General features: G+C 42.1%; 1 protein-coding gene across 2 annotated transcripts in view; it reads left to right on the top strand.

Moving 5' to 3' along the window:
* Positions 1 to 3,814: 3,814 nt before the first annotated feature.
* Positions 3,815 to 26,224, top strand: part of fam107b (family with sequence similarity 107 member B) — a 111,097-nt gene continuing 88,687 nt past the window's right edge. The window contains exons 1-2 of one of the 2 annotated variants that reach the window (XM_048610482.1): positions 3,815 to 3,884; positions 4,481 to 4,642. The gene's annotated coding sequence lies outside the window, so the exon portion shown is untranslated. Of the gene's footprint in view, positions 3,885 to 4,480; positions 4,643 to 4,998; positions 5,111 to 26,224 lie in introns of those variants that run through there. The other variant, XM_048610483.1, reaches the window with a different exon arrangement.

The raw sequence follows: 26,224 nt of genomic DNA, 5'->3' as shown, positions 1-26,224 counted from the left end.
TCAGAGGGGTGGCCATGGCTACCTGCACAGGCCCTAGTTATGCCTGTCTCTTTGTGGGGTACATGGAGCATTTCCTTGTTCCAGTCATACTCTGACCCCATCCACAACTCTTTCTCCAAAATATCAATGATGTCATCGGTGCTGCTTCCCTCCCTCGTCTGGAATTGGAAAAGTTTATCAATTTCATTTCCAATTTCAACTGTACTGTCACTTTCACCTGATCCATCTCTGACTCCTCCCTTCCCTTCCTCGACATTTCTGTTTCTATTTTTGGGGATAGGCTGTCCACCAATATCCACTACAAACCAACCAACTCCCTTGACTACATATCCTCACACCCTGCTTCCTGTAAAGACTCCATTCCATTCTCCCAATTCTCAATCTAAAATGTCCACTTTCTTCCTCAGCCAAGCATTTCCCAGCACTGTGGTTGATGGGGCCTTCAGCCGCATCAGACCCATTTCCCGCACTTTGGCCCTCACTCCCTCTCTTCCTTCCTGCTACAATGATAGAGTCCCCCTTGTCCCCACCTACCATCCCACCAGCATCCACATCCAGAGGCTCATTAGCTGCCATTTCCACCACCTCCAGTGAGATACTACTACCACACACATAATCCCCACCCCTCCCTTGTCATCCTTCTACAGGGATCATTGGTCCACTCCTCCTTCACTCCCAGCACACCCTCACAGCCTTATGGCACCTTCCCTTGCAACCACAGAAGGAGTAACACCTGTCCATTTACTTCCTCTCTCCTCCATATCCAAGAGTCCAGACACACCTTCCAGATGAAGCAGCACTTTACCTGCACTTCACACAATCTACCCTACTGCATTCACTGCTCACAATGTGTTCGCCACTGCACTGGGGAGACAAAATGCAAACCAGGTCACCTACGTTCTATCCATAAAAATGACCCTGAGCTTCCAGTTGCCTGCCACTTCAACCCACCACCATGTTTCCATGCCAACATTACTGGCTCAGGCTTGCTGCAGCTGGAAGAACAGCACCTCATTTTCCACTTGGCGAGCCTGCAGCCTCTAGGAGTCAACATCAAGTTCAATAACTTTACAGCGTGTTTCCATCCTTCCATTTTTTTAACCTACCCCCACTCCCTGTCCTGTTATGACATAGGTTATTTTTAACACAGCCCACCTATTCTCTGCTACCCTCAGATCTCATTATAACTTCGTCAGTTTCTCTTCTATCCTGGCCTACCTCAAAATCCCCTTGTCTGCTAACCCCTTTCATATTTCTCTCTCAGGGCTCCGTCACCATCTATCTGCGCACTTCTAATCCCAATAACTCCTAACTTTGTCTTCAGCATAAGTTCCACCTTTCCAAGCTGCTATCAGTTCTGATGAAGAGTCACTAGACTCGAAACATTAATTTTATTTCTCCCTCCAGATATTGCCAGACTTGCTGAGTTTCTCCAGCAATTTCTGTTTTCATCTGTTTCCAGCAGATCTCTAGCATCTGCAGTTCTTTGTTTTATTTTACAGTACTTAAAAATTGCAACTATTCTTTCAGCTGATACAATATTACGCTGGGGCCATTACGTGTAACAACTCAAAGAGCTGTTGACCCTAAGAGGTGCATACAGTTTTAAAGAGCTGCATCTGAAAGAACTACCCATTTTCAGATCTGGCTATGGGAACGGGAGGAGCAGCTTCTGGCCAGTTGGATGACTCCCATCGAGCTGGAGTTTCTGAGCTCTGTCTCCTTTTCATAAAAATGGTGATCTTCCCGACCAGGTTTACTGAGCCCTCAATGAAAGAGGATGAGAATAAGGAATACTATCCTTTTTAAAAAGACATACATCTGTGTTACAATCCTTCCTTTATTCTTTCTTCTACTACTTGCTCATCTGGGGATTGGTTAGCTCAGTTGGCTGGACGGCTGGTTAGCGATGCAGAGTGATACCAACGGCATGGATTCTATTCCTGCTCTGGCTGAGGTTCCCGTGAAGGACTCTCCTCCTCAACCTCTCCCCTCACCTGAGACATGGTGACCCTCAGGTTAAACCACCATCAGTCACCTCTCCCTAATGAGAGACAGCCCTATGGTCTGGTAAGACTATGGTGACTTTCCCTTTGCCTTCTCACAACAGCGAGGGCAGAACGGTTGCCACATTGGCTGTAAGCAGCTCAAGGATGTTCACACTGCTGGCTTACACAGACTGCACACTCCAAGATTAGGGAATATGTCATGACTAATATGATAAAGTTGCCAATACAGTAGCTTTGACTGCCCGTGATCAAAGTTACAGTTGTCCTCATCCTTAAATCCGATTTAAGAGAAAGATGGGAGAAGTTGGAACACACGCTGTTAGCTCATACCGTAAGTAATATAATTCATCAGAAGACGATACAGCAGGAAGTCATTTAGCCAATTCTGCCCACCCTGCCAATCAGTGAGGCACTCCTATTCATCCCACTCCCTTATTCTTTCTCCTGTAGCCCCATAAACCTATCCAATGGTATTAAATTCCTACATTTTTTGAAGAGTTGCCAACCGATTGGAGTATACAGCCCACACTTTGTGTGAACGAGTCTGATTATTCAAACCGAGGTAGCAAGAACTGCAGATGCTTGAAGAAGGGTCCCAACCCGAAACATCAACTTTCCTGCTCCTCTGATGCTGCCTGGCCTGCTGTGTTCCTCCAGCTCCACACCGTGTTATCTCTGGTTATTCAAACCATTGTGTTTATAAATGTCCTTGAAGTGGAATCTGTTCTACAGCTTTTGCATTTAATTGTTGACGCATTTAACATATTTACCCTCATAGTGTTCAACCTTCCTTACCAATATTTCACAATTTTTTTTGCATTTTATTATAATTTGGGAATTCGTATAGAGGTAAAACAGATTGATGATTTCAGTTCTATAAAGGTACTTTCTTTTTAAGAGGTCAGAAAGTAATTTGGAACAGTAAACCGAAGGCATAATTTCCATTACAGCATGTAACTAAGGTTAAGCACCCAGCAGGATACCTGTGAGGTTAGTAGATGACACGGGTATAATGGCCATTAAACCTGGAAAGCGACTGTTAAGTAATGAATCAAAGGGTTAAGTTGGGTGTGAGACTGCAGCAGGATTGAGTGTCTGTAAGGGATATTGTGCGGAGCAAAGCTGAATCTATCTTTTTGCTGAATATGTTAAAATCTGTCATGTATAAGCATGTTGCTTGGGTCGGAGGGTTTGACTATAGGGAGAGGCTGAATAGGCTGAGGATATTTTCCCTGGAGCGTTGGATTTTGAGGGATGACCTTATAGAGGTTTATAAAATCATGGGGGGCATGGATAGGGGCATGAATGGCCAAACTATTTTCCCCAGGGTAGTGGAGTCCAAAACTAGAAGGCATAGGTTTAAGCTGAGAGCAGAAAGATTTAAAAAGGATCTAATGGGCAACTTTTTCATGCAGAAGGTGGAGCGTGTATGGAATGAGCTGCCAGAGGAAGTGGTGGAGGCTGTAATAATTGCAACATTTAAAAGGCATCTGATGGGTATATGAATAGGAAGGGTTTAGAGGGATATGGGCCAAATGCTGGAAGATGGGACTAGATTAATTTAGGATATGTGTTCAGCATGGTCGAGTGGGACCAAAGTGTCTGTTTCCATGCTGTACAACTCTATGACTCTGTGACTCTATTTAGCTTTTTTTTTGTCTTTTGTAATAAACTTGTATACTATTGTTCAGGAATTGGCAGTCTCACATGGATATCTTCAGAAACTAACCACCACAATAACGAGACTGCAAAAGTAAAACATTTGGTCTATCAAACCAAGTTTCCCTCTACGATCTGACTTGGCTGGGTACTACCATCAAATGGTTGAAATAGAAAATGAAAGTAATCTGGAGGGCTCAAAGAGTTAACACGGATGTATCCTTTCGTGAATGCTACAGTCCTCAGCCACGGGAATATTTGAATATTGTCTGCAATATTACGAAGTCTTGGAGTTAGAGTTTGGAAATGATTATGTATTCAGCTGATGTGTAAATGTCGGCCAGCGGCCCATCTGGCAGCAGAGAAACAGACATATTGTAGATGCTTTATGTTACAAAGCGCTCCACAGAGGGGGTTGCTAACTACGTCAGGAGTCTCTCAACTTAAAATGGCATTGGTTACTGTCAGGAAAGTCTTATACTATTGGAGTTGAAGCATATTGCAGTCTCTACCGATCATAAATCCCCTTCTCAGAAATACAAAAGAACCTTCGCATAATCACAGTTTTATACATATGACCTATCATCAATAACTCGTTCTGTGTCTGTGCAAAATGATCTCTAGCCCACTGCATTACCCCTGGGACACACACATAATCCCCTTGATTTCCTCTTGCAATATGAATTAAATTTGAAGAGAGTGGGGAAAGGAGATCTAGGAGGGTGGAGCCAATCTGAGGGCAGTCTAACTCCATAAAATGCTGTTTGACACTGAAGTCTCACGTGACCCAACCTTAATCAACGTTTTCAAAGCTCCCTGCCTTGGTCTTTTAACAGTATAAGAGCGGTGAACAGTAGGTACTGATCCATCTACACAAGGCACAGGCTTCACGAGAGAACAAGGAGCCTGCTAGACTTCCTCAGAGAGATAGAGAACACAACTGCATCTACTCCAGGGATTCTTTTCTTTATAAGGTATGGCAGTTAGCTTTTAAACAAAAGACCTGCGGGGCTGTGTGACTGAGACCTACAATGTGTATAAGCGTTTATTTCCCTCTGTATGAGAGCCAGGGCTGGCTGCAGGAGCTTCTTTTATGACACAGCTTGCGACTTGTCTGCTGCCCTTTTTAAAAAAAAAACCTGCCAGAGAGGAATGTCGGCTCAAACACAATAGATCATTTCTGTGGGAAACAACTGGTGCAGCCCAGTGTCTGACTGTGTGTGTGAACCTGCCTCCCCACACATTGTTACACTGCAACGTGACAGCTTCAAACAGGGCTTTCGATGATTGTTACTGATTCCCTTTTTACTTTTATTTTTCTTTCCTCTAGGACAGTCTGTGTTTAAAACAATGTAATCCACAAAGGGGCACATATTGGAGGTTGTCTAATGCAGAACTGTACGGAGTGAATTCAACACTGATCCTCCTTTTGACTGTATTTGGTAATATGATTTTCTAGTTTAATCCAAAAAAATTATTCCAATCAGATTTTAGAATGTGTATTTTTACATTTCCTGTGACTCAGAACAGCTTTCTAGAAAGTCACTGGAATCCTGATCTTTATCTTATGAGATTGAATGGCAAAGCAGACTCTATGGGCTGAATGGGTTACATCTGTTCCCATGTTTTCTGGGCTGTGTACAGAGGTTGTAGCTGTCTGTTCAGTCGTTGCTTTTGTGTTGTCTCAGAATATTCAATAGAGTACAACGATGGAATTAACCAACGTTTTATTTCGAATAAGATAATCTGAAGCAAACATGTCATTTTTTTTGGCAGCAAACAAACTTCTTTTGTCTGTAACAATCTAGAGGAAAAATGTTTACAGGGGGATTTCCAGATAAATTCAGAAATTTGTTTGTATAAATACCATGCGTTTTTCTTTAACAGCCTAATAGGTAGACATAGTGCAGTACTGGGTGATCGGAACCGAGACCCCTGTTCTACAAAAGTTCAACTGATTTCGGGAGCAGTGACCTTTTTGAAAGACTCTTTTAAGATAGTGCATCGAGTATTCACTGACAAATGCAGCATGTGCTCAGTGACTGAGTCATACAGATCCCACGTGTAATCTTCTCTGTTCTGTGTTCAATTACAGCATCTCTAAATTCACTATAATGGGCGTCACTCTTATTTTCCTCAAATGCAACCTTGTGACAGCACTAAAACAAACAATCCCGTCTTCACCTCCAGCCTCATGTTTCCAACACCTTGCCTGTGGATCCACCAAGCTCCACCCTATCTACGGCCCCCAGTTTCCTGTTCCCCACAAACTTCCACTTGTCTGTTTCCCGTTGTTGTTCAACAGCCTCCACTGAACTCTGCATCCCTCGTGTAGCACTCTGTTCCTCCCTTTGAGGTACTTAAGATCAGCTGCGTGCACATCTGTACCCCCAGACGTGAGGCAAAGTTGTGGGGTGCAGCAGTGGGACACAGTCAAGAGAACAACAACGCACACACAATCACATTGTGTTTAGTAGTAGCTCAGAGGTTTCTTACAACTGGTTTCACATGGAGCAGGAAAGTTGTAACTGAGCTTGTTTATTGTCTTCTGACTGCTAGACACATTGTGCCTTATACTATAGTGTATGGTTAAAGCATAATTTTCTTAAAAATGTTTCATGGCAAGGCAGCCTCTCTGCTCCTATGATGCTGCTTGGCCTGCTGTGTTCATCCAGCCCTGCACCTTGTTGTCTCTCATGCTAAAAATACCTCAGTTCCTGTATGAGAGAGAGATTTATGCTGCAATTTGCCAAACTGTCAGGACTAGTCATTCTACTCTACAAAGTAATAAATCACATTAACAGCAGATGGGATAAAGCAAGGTGGAAATTGCAGATTCTTCAGGATGTTGGGTTGGGGGAGGGGAGTGGGACGGTAATTGAACTGACCGATTGATTTGTTTGGTTCTAGTTACTATCCTACCGGTGTGTGGTGGAAAGGCACACAGTTATTGTGCAAATACTAAGGACAATGCACAGAATTGAAAGCTAGGAATGATTTGGGGATTGCAAAGGTCAGACTGTCTAAGTGCTGTGCTAAGGAACCTTTTGAAGAACAATCTGAAAGATTTATGTCAAGGCTGTAGATACAACTGCGAGCAGCAGCAAAGTCTGACAGTGGCCTGTTCGCTTAATGCCTTTATGGTATTTCTTTTACAAAACATGTATCTCTTGTAATTTTACTTCCCCATTCTCTGTTGTAACAGTTCTTTGCTTTTGCAATAATGTTTGCAGTTCTGGAAACCCTGCTGCTGACATCACAGTTTCAAATTGTAGTTGGTAGGAGTTCCAAATTAATTGTATGTTTGCTGTCACCAAAGTGTTCTAATTGTTAAGTGGGTGATTAACTTTGAAATCCAAGCCTGAAACTGTGATAGCAAATTATTATGTTGCTGTCTCCATCACTGGTGTAAGTGACATACCAGACCACAAGGAACAGTAGATCACCCAACCACACGTTTGAGTATCTGAATGGAATGTTAAACACATCTCATTTCTTTCTTAGCACAATTAAATCCATTTCTTCAGCCTCATTTATATTCAGAGCCTAAGGGTTGACATTCCCTTCATATTCCAGTTAAATGCTGTTTTACAATTTTAAACATAATAACCATGTTGCTATGAATTAAGAGGGACTCACAACCACTATATATACTCATGTAATAATCAATCTTGTGAAAACATCTTCCCCCAGCTTTTGGTCAAATAAAACAAAAGCAATATATCTCCTGTGACTCAAAACAATATTTTTAATGAAACTGTTCAGATGTTTTATGTCAGTTTTGGGGCAAGTGTAAGTTGATCCTGCATCTGCTAGTTTAGAGGTAGGGACACTACCAAAGCACTGCATGCTACGCACATATTAACTGGCAATCTTTACCCAATAAGTCAAAACTCCTTGTACCTAAAACCTGCTCACTGCTGAAGTCAAACTGGCCCTGGGTGCAAACCCACTCGTTCATAGAATCATCGACCAGCTCATCACTGAAAGTGGCAGTTCAGCTGCCTATGGCTGCACCAATGCACACGTGCTGTCAAGGTGACCACCTCCCTAGTGTGTGCTGTATTCCTGCCAATCTCAAAGTCTAGTATCACAACATGAGATCAAGAAAGAACAATGGCGCAGTTCAAAGTCAGAGTCACTTAGAAGAATGCGAGGTATATCAGATGCTAAAGGGAATTGACAAAGTAGACTTAGAGAGGATGTTTACCTCCTGTGGGACAATCTATATCAAGAGGTCATAGTTTTAGGACAATGGGCAGCAGATTCAGAACAGATGAGGAGAAATTACTTCTCTCAAACTGTGATGAATCTGTGAAATTTACTACCCCAGAGTGCATTGGATGCTGGGATGTTGAGTAAATTTAAGGAGGAGATGGACAGATGTTTTTAATGAGTAACGGGTTAAGGGGTTATGGAGAGTTGGCAAGATAAAGTGGAATTGAGGCCGAGATGAGGTCAACCACAATCGTTTTAGTGGCAGACATGAGGGGCAACTTGTTTTACACAGAGATAGTAGGAACTGCAGATGCTGGAGAATCCGAGACAACAAGGTGCAGAGCTGATGAACACAGCAGGCCAAGCAGCATCATAGGAGCAGAAAGGCTGACGTTTCGGGCCTAGACCCTTCATCAGAAAGTTTTACACAGAGTGGTTTGTGTGTGGAATGAACCTCCACAGGAAGTGGTGGATGTGGGTAGTTATAATGTTTAAAACAAATTTTGGAAAAGCACATCAACAAGAAATGTTTAGAAGGGCATGGGCCAAGCGTGGGCAGGTGGGACTAGTTTAGTTTGGGATTATGGCCAGCCTGGGCTGGTTGGACCGAAGGGTTTGTTTCCGTGCTCTATGACTCTATGACGATCATGTAGCTGCAATGAAAATCTGCAGAATGGACTCTTAGTTCCTTGAAGGTTTATCCAAATTGTTGCCTTGGAATCAACATGAAAATTAGTCTTTACAGATGGTGTGCCCGGCTGATGAAGGGAAACAGTTTTATATTGTGACAAAAAAAACCACGATGCCGTCATGTCTCCCAATAGAACCTGAGCTCAGGCTTGTTGCATTTCAATGGTTTATAATCCAGCAATGACAATAACGAACTGCATGTCTTTTGTTTTTGTTGAAATTAGTTTACACAAATTCATATCTGTCTCTGGGGATTGTTATTTCATAGACAAACGTTTACTCATAAAGTTACCTTTCAGCTCCGGTTTTGTCAGTTTTAGGAGCAGTCTCTGACCTGTAAACCCAGTGGTCAGCTGATGTCCCATTGTAAAGACATAGCGAGACAACAGGAGAGAGGGAGTTTCAACTCAGTGCAAATATTGCTGATGTATAAGTTGCCTCATTACTTTCAATCACTGAATAAATTTAGTCTCAAACTTTGCTTTAAGAGTATATGTTGTAATTTTACCAAAAAATTGGAATACTTGCATTTGAAATCTAGTAGATTAAGATATCAACTGCGCATTGCCAATGGCTTTGCCAATCATGTACATTTTCTGATGGTTGTAGACTGGTTAATAACATTACAATCTTGGTGTGTTAGCATGTGATGGAATGCCTTGATGGCAGAGCTAGTTAATGACTGATCTTTCTGCAAGGGCAGCTGATCTCCTGACCAATTCAACACAAGCAACCAGTACTCTGTTGTAATATTTAGTTTCTAACATGATCAAATCCTTTAAAGCTCAGTTATTAGTTGTGGAGACATGGTTTAATTAGTTTTGGAGATCAATCAGACAAACGAATAATTGTTAGCTATTTCTGTAGTTTGGCAATTGCTTGATGTCTCTGTTAGCTGTCTTAACAATCATTGCAGATAATCCCAAACTTGGAAAAACTCGCCAGGAAATAAATCTCTTTCACCACTTTTATGTTCTTATCAAAATATTGCTCGGTCTTGATGTTGCAGTTTTGGAACATGATGTCTGGAGCAGTGGTCACTTTTACAACTTTCATTTAAATATAAAACAAAAGACTTTTAAACTTTCTTTTAGTTGAGATTCTCAGATGAAAGGTCAAGGCCTAGAATGCATTAAGTGCAGAGGAAAGATCAGAGAAACTGTGATAAAACTAAGAACTACAGTTCTGAAAAAGGGTCGCCCCTGGACTTGAAGTGTTAACTCTGTTTGTTTCTGCACAGATGCTGCCAGACCTGCTGAGTTTCTCCAGCTATTTCTGCTTGTGTTTCAGATAAACAGTGACTACCTTGGGTTTTAAATCACTTTAATTAAGCTAAACTAAATTATAGTATTTGTTGTGAAAATTCACAAACAAATAATTATGGAAAGGTTTTCGTGTTTGATCATCCAACAGAATTCTGCCTGAACATAACAGAAAATAAGAGCAGGAGTAGGCCATTCGGCCCTTTGAGCCTGCTTCCACCATTCAATATGATCATGGCCATTCATCAAACTCAGTGCCCTGTTCCGGCTTTCTCCTTTGATCCCTTTAGCCTTAAGAACTATATCTGTCTCCTTCCATGTTTTGGTCTCAACTGCATTCTGTGTCAGAGAATTCCACAGGCTCACCACTCTCTGGGTGAAGCCATTTCTCCTCGTCTCAGTCCAAAATGGCCTACCCTGTATCTTTTAGACTGTGACGGTGACCTTAAACTGTAATACAGTGGACAAAGACAATTGAGTCCCTATCCTTATATTTGTAGGTAAAAGTAGCAGATGTTTTATGTAGAAGGTTAATTGATACACTTCGACAAGAACAACAAGCTTTTTTTTTTACAGATAACAAGGTGTGGAGCTGGCTGAACACAGCAGGCCAGGCAGCATCAGAGGAGCAGGAAAGCTGACGTTTCGAGTCTGGACCCTTCATCAGAAATGGGGGAGGGGAAGGGGGCTCTGAAATAAATAGAAGCGGTGGGGGACAGTGTTAGAAGGTGGATAGTGGAGCAGATAGGTGGGAGAGAAGACGGACAGATCAAGGAGGCAGGGATGATGCTAGTAAAGGTGAGTGTAGTTCTGTCTCTCCAGCACCTCATATTCCACCTTGGAACCCTACAACCCAATGGTCTCAATGTGGACTTTACTAGCTTCAAAACCTCCCCACCCCTGATCTCCTCCCTGTCTCCTTGACCTGTCCGTCTTCCCTCCCACCTATCCATTCCTCCCACCTCACTGACCAATCCCCAATCCAACTTCCTACCTACATACACCTTTACTAGCATCATCCCCACCTCCTTGACCTGTCCATCTTCTCTCCCACCTATCCGCTCCACTATCCACCTTCTATCACAGTGCCCCCCTCTATTTATTTCAGACCCCCTTCCCCTCCCCCATTTCTGAAGAAGGGTCCAGACCCGAAACGTCAGCTTTCCTGCTCCTCTGATACTGCCTGGCCTGCTGTGTTCCTCCAGCTCCACACCTTGTTATCTCAGACTCCAGCATCGGCAGTTTCTACTGTCTTGAAGCTTTTTTTTTAAACAGTAATGTTAAAAAAAAATTGTAAGTGTAGATTTGGCAGCAAAGTTAGGTTGTGGAACAGTGTTCAGCAATACAGGGAGAAGAAAGGACCCTAGTCATGACTATTCTGAAGCTATCCTGGCTGGCATCCCATTTCCCACCCTCTTAAAGTTTGAGGATCAACCCTGTCCTAAACAGATTGCCTTATAAGGAAAGCTTGGACAGGCTGGGCTTGTATCCATTGGAAGTTTGAAGGGTCAGAGGTGACTTGATTGGAACATGGAAGATCCCAAGGGACCTTTAGCAGGGAATGTGGAGAGGATGCTTCCTCTTGTGGGAAATACTTAAAACAGGAAGTCACCCTTTATAAATAAGATGTTGCCCACTTAAGACAGATGAGGAGAATTTATTTTCTCACTGAGGGCCTTTGGAACTCTGCTCCATATGCTGACAAAGTGAGTCTTTGAGGCAGCAGTAGATGGATTCTTGATCAGTGCGGGGATGAAAGGCTAACTGGGGGTGGGTGAAAATACAGAGTAATCAGCTCAGCCATTGATAACCGAGCAGGCCCAAGTAGCTGAATAGCCTACGCTCACTCCGAATTTGTGTCTCCTAACTTGCAGCAATTGCTGTTCTACTATCAGTGATCACTGATGTGCTACATTGGCTCTCGGTCCCCTCTAATTGGCTTTCTTCCTTTTAAGTTGCTCCTTTAAAACCTGCCTGTGACCAAGATTTTGGTCATCCTATAACCTTTTACAAGTTATGTTTAAGAAATGCAATGGAGCATTTACTACATGGGAGGTGCCATTTCTAATGTAGCAAGATCTTGCTGCTAATTGGCGACTGACAATTGGGTGAGGAAAAGCAAATTAGAAACAGTGACGGTGTGTGGGGAAGCTGGAGCAGGATTTGGATATGGATGGCTGGAGAAACTTAGCAGATCTGGCAGCCTCCGTGGAGAGAGAAACTGAGTTAACATTTTGAATCCAGTGACCCTTCTGCAGAACTGGACAAACTAGAAATGAAATAATGAGGGAAAGCTGATTGTTGAATTGTTAGTTCTGTGACAGTAACAATTCTGAAGACTACACTGGGAGCTGCACTGATCTTTACTCTGCAATATACTTAGATTATATGAGGTGGCATTCTAGCTTTTTCAGTGTTGTGCACGTGGTTTATAGTGAGTTGGGCAATTAAACTACAGCGGGAATATGAGGAAGAATTTTACGCAGCGAGTGGTAATGACATGGTACTTGCTCCTATGAGATTGGTGACTTTGGAAGGAAATTAGATACTAGGGGGAAATAAACTTATTGGGCTACCGGGGTGGAGGGAGAATGTGACTGACTGGAGTGCTCTATAGAGACAATTAGATGGGCAGAATAGCCTCCTCTGTACAGTAGGTGACCCTATGTTCTTATGTATATTTAACGCTGAGATAGATAAGGTTGATTCTTGATCAGTCAGGGAATCAAGGGATACGAGGAAAGGGCTGGAAAGTGGATCTGAGGAATGTTGGATCAGCTATGATCATGTTGAATAGTGGAGAAGGCTCGATACAAACACTTCAACCAGTTTACTACTCAGAAAGCACTGTCACACAAAGGACTGCAGATCATACTTAGTTTTATTAAAACACTTGCAAATTAAAGAAGCAACTCATACACAAATTGATTTACCTTTTCCCAAACAAGGCTGACTGCCTGACAAAGACATATACTACTGCTGTGGTGAATTTGTTTTGGGCTGTTGGATCCAATTCACCGAGCATCATAGACAGGGCACTCAGGGTCTTCATGGTACAAAGGTGACTCTCACATTTAGTCTTCGCTGGCAGAGTCTTCGCTGAGGGAATGGCTGCCAGGGAAACTGGGGAATAACATCTCTCCCTATTGTTTTGACCGACTGCCACTCGAGGAGTTTCAGGTCGTAATGACTTTCCCATTATTAAGGTTCATCACCTCTGTTCAATATGTAAGACAAGTCTGAGCTGGTCCTTGTTGGTTTTCGACCTGTGTTAACCTTGGCGTCTTTGCATTCCATCAGGGCTTGCTTGTAGAAACTGTTCCACCAATATTGTTTAGACCCTAGTTGCTCAGGCCATTGGTCACTTTGCCATAAGGGGCTGAATGGCCTACTCCTGTTCCTCTATCTTATAGTCTTTGGCTCTATAAAATACTGAGTGGGCTGGCCTGGATGGACATTGAGAGTTTGTTCCCAGTGAACAGAAAGTCTCAATCTAATGTCATCATTTCAACATAAAAGAGATGATCAGTTCCATAAGGAGCCATTTCTACCTCAAGCAGTAGGACGCTGCATATTTCTGTGCTCTAGAGAGTGTAAGATAGTCAGTGGTTGAGCATGTTCAAGATTGATTTGATAGATTCTTGGGCACTGAGGAAATCAAAGGCTATGGAAATTGAACGAGGAAGTAGGTAGGAGGTGGCAGATCAACCATTGACTGAATAGTAGAGCAGGCTCAAGGGGATCAATGGTCTACCCCAGCTCTTTTTTGTTCTAATGCTGTTGGCCTTGTGTTAATGCAAAGTGTTTATTCCAATTGTATTGTTGTAAAAGGATAAATATTAATACAGTCAGCAATATTATCCAGTGGGTTTCTCTCTGCCTTTCAGCTTCCCACCTGTTGATGTGAAAATCAAGCTTTTATTTTTAGTGAAGTTAAAATCTCCTATTTCTATTTTTTTTAAGAAATACAGCTGTACTTGCAGCAACAGCTGTGATTAGGAGCCAAACCCACAGCAGGAATATACCGAGCAGAAGCTGTGATCAGTGCAAGACCTGGTGATAAGCATTGCCTAGTGTTTCACAAGAAAGTGTGACAGAACAAGGCCACGCTAACTTTTCTTTGAAAAGGACTTAACAGAAATATTGAGAATGATTTTAACCTAATACCTCAACAGACACTGGCAGGATTGGATCAGCTATTGATGTTGGTGTCAGGGGCAATGCTGAACAGGCACCTCATCCATTCCAAAACAAACAATTTTGGGGTTTTAATTAAAATGCCATGAATGTGATAAAACATCAAATGGATGTTTCTTGTGTTTTCCCTGGAATGTCAGAGGCTGAGGGGTGACTTTACCGAGGTTTATAAAATCGTGAGGGACAGGGTGAATAGCCAAGGTCTTTTTCCCAGGAGGGGGAAGTGAAAAACCAGGGGGCATAGGCTTAAGATGAGAGGGGTAAGATATATAAAGGACCTGGGTAGGTAACGTTTTCACAGAGAGGGTGGTGCCTGTATGGAGCGAGCTGTCACAGGAGGTGGTGGAGACTGGTACAATTAACAACATTTAAGAGATGTCTGGATGGGTATATGAATAGGAAGGATTTAGAGGGAAAGGGGCCAAATGCTTGCAAATGGGACTAAGTGGGATTGGGATGTCTGGTCAGCGCCGACAAGTTGCAATGAAGGGTCTGTTTCCGTGCTGTAGGACTCCGTGACTCTTAAAGGAGACAATTTGGTGAATGGCAAAGGAAAAGTCACCATAGTCTGCTCTCTCATTAGAGACAGAGAGAGAGAGAGAGAGAGACAGCTGGTGGTGGTTTAACCTGAGGGTCACCATGCCTTAGGTGAGGGGAGAGGATGAAGTGGAGAGTCCTTTACTATAGTGACCATAATGAGGTCAGGCAGGTGGACCCCATAGAACTTGAGTTCCCTGATTGGGGTGTTAGCCTGGTCCAATCAGGGAGCCTTGGCTGACAGATATGAACAGGAGTGTCAGAGGTTCTGTTCACTCTGAGAACTGGCTCTGAAGATGCTAGACCAGTGTCTAGTACTATGCACATGTTAATAAAGGGTGACTTGGTAATGTCTGACCCTCCAACAGCGCCCGCTCCCTCAGTGTGGACCCTCCAACAGTACCCCGTTCCCCCGGTGCTGACCCTCTGGCCTCTGGAGTTATTTCAGTAACTTTAGGTGGTGTGTGTGAGTTTAACCCAGGCGTTACTTGCAAACCAGCCATCCAGCCAACTGAACTACAGAGAGATTTGGGGAGGGAGCTCCAGAGCATTGTCCCAAGAGTTGTTCAGGAGACTGTAGGTTAAAATTATTCCTACTGATATAGTCAACTATGTCAGACTTCTGCTGTTCAAAATCAATTTCAACATGACTTTTCCTAATGCACACAAACCTCATTAGCATGCAAGTTTAGTGATTCTTTTGAAAAGTCTAACTCTTATTGTGATTGAATGTAGCCAAGTTAAGTCATTAAGTTTCTGTTTAGGAGAGTGTAGTTGCCTGGTCAGATCCCTCTATAATAACTTCCCTGAAAGTTCACCACTTGTCAAATGTAGTTCCAGAGGTGAGCCAGTTTCACAAGCTGCCAGCAGCAAATCCCTACATTTTCCATCTGCAGCCATTAAAAAGGCCCAGTTTAAAATAAAATGAGTTGCTTGGTGACAGGCTTTAGTAAATTAATTTGTTTAAATTGGGATTGTTGCTGACTCTGTGAAGTTCATTCATTGGGAGCTGGCAGTGTGAGTGTCTCTCTAAATTTAACATAAATCCAGATGAAAGGTTTTTTCTTTTAACCCTACATTAGTGACGCTTTGCAGCCTTGGGGCGTGGAAAATCTGTGATCTTTTTTGAGTTTGAAATTTTACTTTTGAAATGGTTCTTCAACATTTTGGCAGCACGGTGGCTCAGTGGTTAGCACTGCTGCCTCACAGCTCCAGGGACCCGGGTTCAATTCCAGCCTCAGGCGACTGTCTGTGTGGAGTTTGCACATTCTCCCTGTGTCTGCGTGGGTTTCCTCCGGGTGCTCCAGTTTCCTCCCGCAGTCCAAAGCTGTGCAGGTTAGGGTGGACTGCACATGGTAAATTGTCCATAGTGTGTGTCCAGGGATGTGTAGATTAGGTGGATAAGCCATGGGGAAATGCAGGGTTGCAGGAATGGATTAGGGGGATGGGATGCTCTTTGGAGGGTCAGTGTGAATTTGATGGGCCGAATGGCCTCCTTCTGTACTGTTGGGATTCTGTGGTTCCAACCAACATACCTATAGTGTTAACAAAACCAGAAAGTGTGCCAGCATCCGTGGAGAGAGAAACAGAGTGAATGTTTCAAGTCCAATGATGTTTCCTCAAAAACATTGCTCTGGAGTTCTGGATTGCTAGCCTAGTGACATTTCCACTATCCCACTGCCTTCCTTGACAGTCCTTTAGTATAATATGTCCCAAAGGCATTTCGAGGTGCATAATGAAACAAAAAATGCACCAAGGCAAAAAAAGTATCCATCAGGACTGTTTGGGCATGGAAGGTCATTTGTTGTTGACCTATTCAATGTTTGTTGTCGGTATTTTCATTCGATCTGACTTTGTAATCCTCCTTGAAAGCCTTCAGAGCTGATTTCACTCATTTCATCCCCTCACATTCAACAAGTGATGTAATATTTAAATATTGTCACTCTACTAATGCTTTATTGGAATCAAATGGTGAGGTAATGCAAAAATGTGAAGTGCTCTTGTGCATGTTTTGATGCCCCTTCCTAATCATTGACACAAAGTGGTTTGTTGTCTATATGTTCCCCCATGAAATGTATATCACTAACAGTCAGGTTCTTGCTGAGACAGTTTATTAATGGGTAACTATATACACTGATATGACATCTCAGACATTCTCTGGCTTACCTACTTAGTTACATTACTGTTGCATTACGTAGTTGACTGACCGACTAACCTATTGACTATCTGTTGAAATGAATGCTTGCTAACAGACTAACTGATATGCGTATCATTGTTATACTAGAGTGTGAGATGTTGTGATGCTACTTGGCTGTCTTAAGGCCTTTTCTGAGGTCTGTGAAACAATGCAACAGACAAGGTTATACAGCACAGAAACAGACCCTTTGGTTTATCTTGTCCGCACTGACCAGTCATCCCTATCTGACCTAGTCCCATTTGGCCCATATCCCTGTAAACCCTTCCTATTCATGTAATTGTACTGGTCTCCACCACCACATGCTGTAGTAATAGTCAGTGCAGTATGTGTAATATGTGCCTCTGAGCGAGGAGGCTTGTGTTCAAGTTCCATCTGCTCCAAAGTGGGTCATAACTCAACTGACAGACTGATTGTAAAAATATCTACGCTGGGGTTTCCCACCAATCAGAAAAGCTGATGCACAAATTAGATGGGAAGGGCACAACAGAAGCTAGTGACTTAAGGGGGAAGTCCCCATATATTTCTGAGTATTTCTACAATAAATGGGATGGAGAGGTGGGGTTGAGTACTTCCGTATTTGGTTAATTTTAATACGTTTTCTCTTTGTAAAGTATTTTCCTTTTGGTTCTAGAAGATTCTCTCTGACCAGCCCTTCCTCTACACTCCAACCCACGTCAGTTCATAGACCTCTTTTTACCCCCTCAAGTTTCCATTCATCTCAGCTTCTTCTCTTTGTTGGAAACAAGATGAAGCCTCCTAAGGACACAACGCATTGTATAAATGTGGTCCTACTTTTCCCAGAATCTGTGGTGGCCTGTCACTGTGCGTCAGGGTGACTCAGCCATCCCCAGCTGCAATTATATCAACCATTCCTCACTGGGTCCGAAGCTAACTCCTTCATAGGACTGTAGATACACATACACCACACAAACATCAGTGGTTCAAAAAGGCAGCTCACCATCACCTTGCCAAGCGCAATTCTGGATGAACAATAAAAGTTGGCTCAGCCAGTGATGCCCACATCCCACACACCAGTAACAAAAACAGTGTTTTAGGAACTTAATTACAGATGCTGTTCAAACCAGCATCCACTGTGAAAACAATCCTAAAAAATAAAGAACCTTTCCGAATGTTGAAGACACACTTCTGACTGTGTTATTAAAGCCCTCTAAATGTAGGAGAGCAAATTTTAGACTTTTCTTCACTAAATAAGTATTGAGTACAGCTCACATTGCAACTTATACCCTGTACGTGACAATTATTCACACACGAAACAGTAAATCTGAGTTTGACAATTTAATAAATGTGGATCATTACTGTTCAAAAATGCCCTCTATTTCTGGTTCCTGTTCAGTCAATAATTTATAATATCATGTGATGGGTTTTCCTTACCTGGGATACACATGTGGAGTTCTGTACACAGACCTATGGATAAATGATAAAGGGAATTCTTGACTATCCTAGTGCTTTCCTAATGTTCTTATCTGTGAATATTATGCATTTGGGGAGCCTGTAGAGGGTGTGACTCTCAATTCACCGAACATACTGCACTGTGTTCAGTAATGTGTATTTCCTGTCACCATAATGTGACAAGGTGAGAACATACTTATACTCTTCTTTCAAGCTCAACAGTACAAGACATCTTAAATTGTCAGGACTGAATTCTCATCCTTGGTCCCCAGCAATAATAAGCGAAGTGATATTCAGATTATTTTTGGCAAGGCAAAAACGTAAGGTGCAGTCACTCCCTTCCGCTCAGTCGTAGCAAAGAAGGAATCAGATACACAAAGCCATTGGCCATGACTTCAGATGACCTCTGTGTACTGTGTGGTGCCCTATCTGGAATGAGGAAGGAATCTTCTTTCAAGGTAGATTGTCCTATGAAAGCAAGTCACTTTGCTAGGCTTGAGGCAGAGGTACCCTCTTATGTAATTTGGGGCCTGAAATTTCAACCTGTGTATGTTAGTATGCAAATCTTTATGGTATTCAGGGCTGTTCCTGAACTTTCACTCCTCCCCTGCCCCAAGAGTGAGATGTAGACATTCACATTTCAGACAATAGGTGTCATCACCAGAATGGGCTGGTGGTTATCGTACTGGAACAATAATTGAGATGTCTGTGCTAATGACCTAGAGACATGAGTTCAAACCATACCACAGTGGTTGGAGCATTTAAATTCAATTTATTAAATGAAATTTAGAATTAAAAGGAATGATGACCATAATATTATGGATTGTTGTAAAATCCTGTGGTTCACTGATGCCCTTCATAGAAGCAAATCTGCTACCCTTAGCCGGGCTGACCTAAACGTGTCTCCAGACCCATTCCTAGTTTCACTCTCTTGTATTCAAGAAGGTGTCTCACCACATTCTTGTGTAAAGTTAGGGCTAAGTGCCCATCTAGTTGTGATAGTCTAGTGATAATACCACTAGGGAATTAATTTACAAACCTAAGCAATGATCTGGGGAACGTGGGTTCAAATCCAGCCTTGGCAGGTGGTGGAATGTGAATTCAATACAAATCTGGAATTAAGAGTCTAATGCTGAATGTGAAACAATTGTCGATTGTCAGGAAGAGCTGGTTCACTTAGGGAAGGAAACTGCCATCCTTACCTGGTCTGGCCTACATGCGATTCCAGACCAACAGCAATGTGGTACACTCTAAACTGCCCTGTGAGCAATTGGGGATGGAGAATAAATGCTGACCCAGCTAGCAATGCCCACATACTATGAATGAGTTATTTTTTAAAAAAAAAGCCGCTGGTTAATGATGCTCACATTGTGTGAATCAATATACTGTATACAAAAAACATCTGACCATCAACATGTATCCATGAAAACAATGGAGAGAAGGGGAATAACTCAAGTTATTATTTTTCTTCTATTTATTGTAGCATCAGAATAAATCTGACAAAGTCCTACTTTTGTAGGAGCTTCATCTTTTGTCCCTTCGATGTGATGCCGGTTAGATGATAACAGACTAACTCTCAGTCATGTGCTCGCTCCCACATTTGCACAGCTACATCCTGCTGTGTTAGAAAAGCAAAGTCCTGTGGACACTGGAGGTCTGAAATGTGCTGGACAAACTCAACAGGTGGCATCTGTGGAGAGAGAAAGAGTTAACATTTTGAGTCCAAGATGCCACCTCTTCAGAACAGTTCCCAATAAATATCTTTTGTATCCTCTCAAGTGTAGTCACATTATTCCTATAATGTATTGACCAGAACTGCATGCAGTACTCCAGGTGTGGCCAACCAGTGTTTTATACAGTTCCAGCATAACCATCTAACTCTTGCATGCTCTGCCTCTACTAGTAAAGACAAGTATCCCATATGCTGCCTTCACCATTTCAGCCACCTACTCTGCTACCTTCAGGGATCTGTGGATATTCACACCAAGGTCCCTTTTAATCTTCAGTACTTTCCAGGATCCCACCATTCACAGTGTAATCCCTTGCCTTGTTCGCCTTTTCCCAGGTGCATTACCTCACACTCTTCTGGGTTGAATTCAATTTGCCTCTGCTTTGACCAGTCTGTTGATAGCCTCCTCACTATCTACCATCTTACAAATGTGCCATCCACAAACCTCTTGACCATGACCCCCTCTGTTTAAGTCCATATCATTAATGCATACCACAAACAGCAACGACCAGGACCTCAGCACTGAGCGCTGCTGAGCCAATTAGAAACAAACTTGCAATCACAGAAACATCCCTCTACAATCACCCTCTGCTTCTTGCCTCTTGGCCAGTTTTGGATCTGGTGTGCCACTTTTCTTGGATCTCATGGGCTCTTAATTTCTTGACCAGTTTGCCGCAGAGGATCTTATCAAAGACCTCACAAAAGCTTGTGTCTTCCACGTCAACTGTGGAAACACACCAACACTTCTTCAAAACATTCAATCAATTTTGTCAAACACAATCTTCCCTTCGCAACTCCAGGCTAACACTGATTAACCTGTATCCCTTCAAGTGAAGATAAATTCTGTCACCAGAATCCTTATTAATAACCTCCCCACCACTAAGGTTAGGCCTATAATTCCTGGTCTAATGATTCCTGCATATTTTTTTTTAAAACAAACAAGATAATGTTAGCAGTCCTCCTGCCCCCTATGGTCAGAAGATTTTAAAATTACTCTCCGGGCCCTGATATCTGCTTCCTTGCCTCTGTCAACAGCCTGGGATACATCTCAACTGGGCTTGTGAATTTATTCCCTTTTAAGGCTGCTAAACCTGCTAGTACCTTCTTTCTCTCTGTTAATTTCTTCTAATATTTCACAGGCAATATTTCAAAATGTAAGATTCACCGTTTTTTGTGTTTATTTCATGCTAGATTTTTCTCGTACTTCAATTTCTCCCTCTTTCTTTAGTCATCCTTTATTGGTTTCTAATATTTACTAATCTTCTTGCCTACCACTGATACACGCAGCATTGTTCATCTTTTCTTTCAATTTGATACTATCTTTAACTTCTTTATTTAGCCAAGATGTTGCATTCTGCTCTTGTATTCTGCTGTGAAGAAAAGATTATATTTTTGTTGAGAGTCGTGAAATATCTCCTTAAATATCTGCCATAGCTTCTCTGTCATCTCTTTTTAATTTACTTCAGCCAACTGTCTTTGTACCCTTGAAATTTGTCTTTGTTTAAGACACTACGTTCATAACCACAATTTTTCCCCTCAGATTGTGAAATTGTAACACTTCTTTTATCAGGTCATTTATTTGTTGCAATTTGTTACATGTTGCCAGGTCTAAGCTTGTTCTCTGGTTGGTTCCAGATACACTGTATACTCATCCACTCTCCCATCTTTGCCAATTTGATTTGTACAACTTATATGAAGATTAAAATCGCCCATACTTCGTACAGTGCCTTTCTTACAAGCCCTGATTATTTCTTTATCATCTGTTTTAAATTAAATATCATTGCAGACCAGGCATTGCGTAGTTTAAATTCTGAAGCAGTATTCCCAATAGGAGAGGGGTGATCATTTGAAGTGAGCTGGGATTTTCCACTTCATCTGCTCAGCTATGATGTACAGTCAGACGCCTCTAGAATCTTTTCATTGCATTCAGTTTACGTATTGCATTGTACATTGAAGGGAGGATCAAGCTTTGCATGTTGTAGCAATGAAGACCATTTGCAGTGAGGGTATTAGCAATTGGGAATACTGCTGTGACTGTCTGTTCAGGTGTTTCCAGCCTTGCTACCATGGGCTCTACAATCTGTGTCCCCTTTGTGTGGTGCACTGACTAGATGGCGTGTGGTTGGCCTGTCAGTATAGCTATTGGCAGGAGACATACCAGGGACAGATTTTGGAAAGCTTGTCTTGTTTTAGCCTCAGTGAACACAATAGTGTATAAAAATCTGGGCAGTTTTCCATGCTGGCTCAAGCAGCACTGATTAATTTGGAAAAGAAAACGTTTATGTGTCATTCTCCAATTTGAGCTTTGGAAGTCCAGGACTGGTATCCTAATTTATCTTTTATTGTACAATCTCTGCACAATTGGGCTTAATTCCTCAGCTCAGTCATTTTACAATTTCCACCCACAAACAAATAGCTGCAGGTTCTCTTCTGCTTCTGTTGTGTCAGGGATCTTAAGAGTTGTAGTTTTTTTTTGTTTGTACTCATGACTAGAAATGTGAGAATTTGGTAAAATATATCAGTATATTGATAATCTCCTGTATGGATGAGTGATGTCTAATATCACTTTCATAACAATCTGTCAGCTTAGAACAAGGAGGGCAGAGTTAATCAAAAGGAAATAATTGCACAAAGGCTGTAAAGTTTTGCATTTTTTGCTAATTTACAAAGCTTGAAGCCTTAAGCACCAGCCTTCTAATGGCAGTGATTAGATAAGGACTGTTGATGGGGGAACAGATATTCATGTTGATGGAAAAATCTATTTTGACATTCCTGGGAAAAATGGGATTTTACTAAAATAAGAGCGCACATGTCCAGCACAGATTAAGGTTGCTTCAATGAATGAGTGTCCCAATGTTAATGTAAGATTAAGTTTTTGTAATTTAGTTTTGAAACTTATTTTATTATCCAGACTGCTCAAGCTCCTCTTCCTTGTTGGGATTTTGTATGAAAAATCTTTGGATGTCTTGTGGATTTTGGAGGATTTCTCTGCTGGATATTTCCTTGGGATTATTGTTACTGGATTCCTCCTGTAAGAAGAGCTCATTCGCAGTTAGAACCAGCACTTGGTTTTTTGTTTCTGCTTTAATATCTAGAGAGATGTAGCAGAGCCCAGAAGTCAGAGATCCTGAGGCAATGGACTTGGGTTTACTGGAAAATATGATGTGATGTCTGTTGAACCCTGCAGAATGAAAGGTTCAAAGACATGCTATACTTTCCTGGTCAGAGTTTTATTTCAATTTACACATCACCAAACTACAACATGAATTGCTTGTTCCCCTTATTTATACACCTAGTTCTCATCCAATTACCCCTTAATTCACATATCACCTACTCCCTTGTCCCATTTGGTTACAGGACATGGGTTATACTGTGAACCAGGAGACACTGAAGTTAAACTGGTAACTAAAAGATGGTGAACGCGCACAAACTTCATTCTATGGCACTTCTGAAAAGACTCAACATAAACCATCCACTCACAATAGCGCCTTACCTGCTGAGTGTTTCCAACATTTTATGTTGTTTTTTTTGTTAAAAATTTCATATGAAATGTACTTCCTTTCCAGAAAAGGTAATCGCTCCCAGAGTTCTCTGACTGAGCTTGCTCCCTGATATCTTCAGACAGTTTCCAGCATTAGGAAGCAGAGATCTGTAACTCCTAGTTGGAAACCTAAAAATTTAGAGAACTTACAGCATGGAAGGAGGCCATTTGGCCCATCCTGTCTATCTTGGTCAACAAGAACTATCCAGGTTAATGCTAGTAAGAAGCGACTTGATTGAAACACATAAGATCGTGTGGGGAAACAAACACCAGACAATGTTGGAGAAACTCAGCAGGTCTGGCAGCATCTGTAGAGAGAGAATCAGAGTTAATGTTTCAAATCCGATATGATTTCAGAACTGGAGAAGAAGCTTGTTTTAGATTTCCAGTATTCAAAGATCATGTAGGGTTTTGATAGGCTGAGTGTGAAGAAGTAGTTTCCTCTTTTGGAAGAATCTAGAACTAGAGGTCACTGTTTAAAAATGAGGGGTCACCATGTTAGAACAAATGAAGAGAAATGTTTTTTGTCAGAGGGTCTTGTCTCTTTAGAACTCATTTTTCCTCAAAAGGTGGTGGAAGCAGAATCTTTGAATATTTTTAAGGCAGAGGGAAATAGATTTTTGGTAAGTTGTGGGGTGAAAGGTTATTGGGAGTAGATAGAGATGTGGAGTAATCAGATCTTATTGAATGGTGGAGCAGGCTTGAGGGGCAGAATAGCCTAATCCTGCTCCTGATTCCAATGTTCATGTGTATCCCAGTTTCAGCTCCTGATCTGTAGCCCTGTGGGTCATGTTGCTTCAAGGGCATATACAGGTACTTTAAAAATGCAAGTAAGGTTCTATCTCCACCATCTGTTCAAGCAATGAATCCCAGATCCCTAGCCCCTCTGGGTCCGAAGGGAATCTTCTCAATATCTCTCTCATTCTTCCTTGACCTGTTTTATATCCAAGCTGCCTGCTTACTGACCTCTGCTAAAGACAATAGTTCTTCCTGTTTCCTCTTACATGGTCGCCCCACTGCTGTGCCTGCTTCAATGACACAAGTCACACATCATCATAATAATAAAAACACAAGTAAAAGTAATACACAGTTCATCACAGTTTAGTTAATGGCTTGGGGAAAGCCGATCTTAAGGAATGATGGAAAACCCTGAAGAAGCAACCAGGACGAGACTGCTGTTCTGTGACAAGACTGCCATGCTAGGCTGCTGGAATACTGGATCCTGGCCAGAAGACTCTGTTGAAGGAGACTGTCACACCAGGCCGAGACCACCGGTCCTAGATGAGCCCACCTTCCAGGCCGCTGGAACACCAGGAAACCGAAGACGAAGAGGACCTCCACAGCAAGCTGTGACCGCCACTTCTCCTTCAGGTGCCCAGGCCGAGCTGCGGACCTGGAGCCCCAGCCTAGCCTATGAGCCTGAGCCAGGAGAGTCAGCCCAGGAACTGCTGCTCACTCACTAGGAGACCCTGGGCTGGGGTAGAGCTGCACCCGGCTTGTCCGGGCATTGCCACAGCCGGAGGACTTCTCCCTGACCCACCACTCTCCAGACCCAAAGAGAAAGAGCTAAAGAAAAAACAAAGAGAAAGCTGATGGGAGCAGATGAGCCCCAGCATCAGCCCTGCTACTCTGCTGCCATCTTTAATAGACCTATAAAAATTATGGCTCCAAACCTCTCAAAAAAACTGACCTTGATCTTCAGCACACATTTGCCAGGCACTTAAACATATAAACATGGAGCTAGAGTAGGCCACTCGGCCCTTTGAGACTGCTCTGCTGTTTTATAAGATCATGGCTGATTTCAGCTCAACTCTACATTCCTGCATACCCCTCATACTTTTTCATGCCCTCTAATTTACTTTGAACTTTTAAAAATTCTTTTATGGGATGTGGGCCTCACTTGCCCATTATTTATTGTCCACCCCTAGTTGTTGAGAGGGCAGTTATGAGTCAACCACATCGCTGTTGGTCTGGAGTCGCATGTAGGCCAGACCAGGTGAGGATGGCAGATTTCCTTCCTTTCCCACTAACAATTTAAAATTAAAACTCCCAGGTTGCCAATCCTGTAGGAATTTTTAATTTTGAAAAACTTGATAATTTTCAGGGAGGCCCATTAATCTGACTTCAAACACTCAATTTCCTGAAATTGCAATTATTCCGAGATTTATTCAGGCAGCCCACAGGGATACCACCGGACTTAGAGTTCTCCACATATCCCAGCATTATCATGTTAGAATCTTTTTTTATTCTGCTCAACAAACCTACAACAATTATTAACGTGTTTTCATATTGAACTGTGCAGTCTCTGATGTTTGGTGAATTAGGTCACACTTTAATAATCTTTAACGATATGTGCAATCTATCGACAAATAAGAACCCTATCAATAATCTGCAAAGACAAACTTTGTTTTAAGTCAAGTAAAGGGTAACTTTTTGCTGTGATGTTTGTCAATTATTCATCAGACTCAAGGTCATGTTATATGTGGATTATCAACTCTGAATACATCCTTAAACTCAGTGAGATAGCCTTAAAGAAACACAATTACTTGGCATGTAAGACTATAAATAACGATCAAAAACACAAGCTGGTGCAAATCCGAGTGAACACTAAATAAATCACAAGTGTTCATTGTAGAAAGTAAACTTGGAGATGCAGGAACAGGACACAATAGAACTGAATATGTAACCTAAAAATAACCACACACAATGCTACTGTCAACCTCAATACAAATGTCCAGCACCCTAAATCAGGGCCTTGCTAATATGGGATACAAC

The sequence above is a fragment of the Rhincodon typus genome, chromosome 22 (assembly GCF_021869965.1).
Source record: "Rhincodon typus isolate 14 chromosome 22, sRhiTyp1.1, whole genome shotgun sequence".
Classification (NCBI taxonomy): Eukaryota; Metazoa; Chordata; class Chondrichthyes; order Orectolobiformes; family Rhincodontidae; genus Rhincodon; species Rhincodon typus.
This window is presented reverse-complemented; position numbering and strand designations above follow the sequence as displayed.